At 46.0% G+C, this 2,372-nt stretch overlaps 1 protein-coding gene across 1 annotated transcript in view; it reads left to right on the forward strand.

The window, feature by feature from the left end:
- The first annotated feature begins 1,553 nt into the window (after positions 1–1,553).
- Positions 1,554–2,372, forward strand: part of COBL (cordon-bleu WH2 repeat protein) — a 135,546-nt gene continuing 134,727 nt past the window's right edge. Inside the window, exon 1 of the mRNA XM_009330449.1 lies at positions 1,554–1,617. The gene's annotated coding sequence lies outside the window, so the exon portion shown is untranslated. The remainder of the gene's footprint in view (positions 1,618–2,372) is intronic.

Raw genomic sequence — 2,372 nt, forward strand, 5'->3', positions numbered from 1 at the left:
AACCATTTATCAATTTTACTTCTGTAAGGGTTGTTACAAAATCAGCCAGACTGTTGTTCCTCCCCGCCCTGGGTGGATATAGTTAGCCGAGATGCCTGTTTGCCTTTTGCAAGTCGAGTTCGTTCTCTAATGATGGTGTGATTAGCACAGTTTTGCCAAAGGAAAGGAGATTTCTCTTTTGGCTCTTGTATTCGTTTTTCGTCGTCAACAATAAGAATGCAATAGCTAAAAATACTTTTTAAAAGAACAGGAGTTGGAGCTTCCTCTCCGAAACGCTGGAATAGCGCTGGGTATGAGCAGCTGCTGCAGCCTGCTAAAGCTTGGGTCTAAGTTCAGATGGAGGGAGGGAGGCCTGCCTGCCCGACGTGGTCCCGTGGGTGGCAGAGCTACCCCAGGCAGCACCTTGGCCTCACTGGTCCTTTTTCTGTGCTCACTTAAACCTGCAATCAAACACCTGACCGAATTGTCGAGTCCTTAAACATACTTACCAGCATCGAGAGACAAGTGTTCAGTATCAGTATGAATAAATACCTTTCCCCCCCCTTCTCCTTTTCTTCTCTCCCAAGAGAAACGGGTTTTAAAGCTCTGAAAATAAAAGCAATGCTATAAACGTGAGTCATTTAAATAGGTGCATACTCCTTGATGAGGTTTTACACACCCATTTTACCAACAGGTGGCCACAGCAAACAATCAGGAAACTCTCTTGAATTCAGAAAGCTGTGTTCGAGCTACTGCAGCTCTCTTTTGACTCAGAAAAAGAGAAGGTGTGAGCAGAAGGATGGCTGCAGGAGTACAGGTGCTTTACTAACAGTGACAGGTACCTCTATGCTATGAGTTGCTTTTTTAAAGCAATGTGAAGTTTTTGGGGATCCTGAGTTTAGTAGGAATATCAGAATTTGGCTCTTTGTTTTTAAAACTGCCAACTTAACCCATGTGAGAAGTTAGTATTTTAACGCTTGCAGTCCGTGGTTTACTGGTGTGTATTTGGTAGCAAGGTAATTGAAAACCTGAAATAAAAATATGGGCGTGGGGTTTTGTAGTTCGGGCAGTGTGCAGAGCCTGACTGCCACCATCCAGATGTGTTGCTGCATCCCTGTGCTGTGCTACTGTAAGAGGAAGCTGCAGTTGCCTTGCTTCAGCGTTTGGCATTGAAGCAGCATTCCCTGAGTTGGCTTTAAGAAACTGCTGTTTATACACTCACTTCTTTGTGTTTGATTTGACTGGGTGCTTGGGTTGTTTATTTTATTTCTATGTTCATGAAAGCTTCGTAAGTTTGTTTAGATTAAAGGGGTCTAGCTTGTTTGAATGGTAGACTTTCAAAGTTTGAGAAAAGTTTATCTGAAAGTATTCATAACTGATCACTTATGGGTAAAACATTTCTATATCACTAGCATGCTAGATTTGAGTGAGGGGAAAAAATCAGGGCAAAAATGAAATGTAACTTAATTTTTCTTGAAATAATTGGAGATTCTGTGTTGATAGTGACTCTAGGTGTACCACCAGTCAAAGCTGCAGGACACAAGTAAGGCTGAAGTCCTCTTGCCAAAATCCTGAGGCAGTGTCTCATCCTGCAGTGGTGGTCTTAGAATGAGGAACTTGGCCATCTCTGCGCCACAGGTGAGGCTTCTCATTGGCCTTCATAGTTTTCTTGTGTAGCTTCATAAAGCGCATACTGTGTTTGACATGGAGTGAAGGTGAACTGGGTGGCTCAGGGGGAGAGATGAACTGGCCCTAAGAGTTTTGCATTGTTTTTACTGTGTAGCCTTCTCGGGCTCAGCATGAAGCTGGGTTTTAGTGGGATCTGCTGATGTTGGCTTCAGTTGCCTCTGTTGGTGTGTGTTCTTCTATGGTCAGAGACTGTATTGTCTCGCACAAGGCTTCTTGCACACAGCCTGACACTTAAACCACCTGGGGGTCTCAGGCAGCCCAGGTGCTGCAGATTGGCCTGTTGGTAGATCACTGGGCATATCATCAGAAAACCTTGTTTCTCTATTCATCTCTTAGCTTTCCACTTCCATAGTGTCTGAGCACTTTGCTGTAGTATGTGTGTTGCTGGAGAAGGAGAAGCTGGATGACCTGGAAGAGGTGGAGGGATCTGCCTGCGGCAGAGAAATGGCTGGGACCTCACTGTCCTTCAGCCTCTACTTGTGCCTCAGCTGCAGGCTCCTGGGCAACTTTCCTTGGCTGGAGAAACCAAATGGAAAGTGAGGCTTCTTCATTTTAGCCAGCGGTGCTAATTATTAAATGTGCTGTGCATAACTGGCAAGGTGTTGGGGTGGGGTCTGCAGGGGCAGCCCCTGTGAGGAGGGCCCGGGGCTGCCCGATGCCAGACACAGCCAGTTCCAGCCGGCTCCGAGGCACCCACCGCAGGG

This window comes from Pygoscelis adeliae, unplaced genomic scaffold (genome assembly GCF_000699105.1).
Source record: "Pygoscelis adeliae isolate BGI_AS28 unplaced genomic scaffold, ASM69910v1 Scaffold78, whole genome shotgun sequence".
Taxonomy (NCBI): Eukaryota; Metazoa; Chordata; class Aves; order Sphenisciformes; family Spheniscidae; genus Pygoscelis; species Pygoscelis adeliae.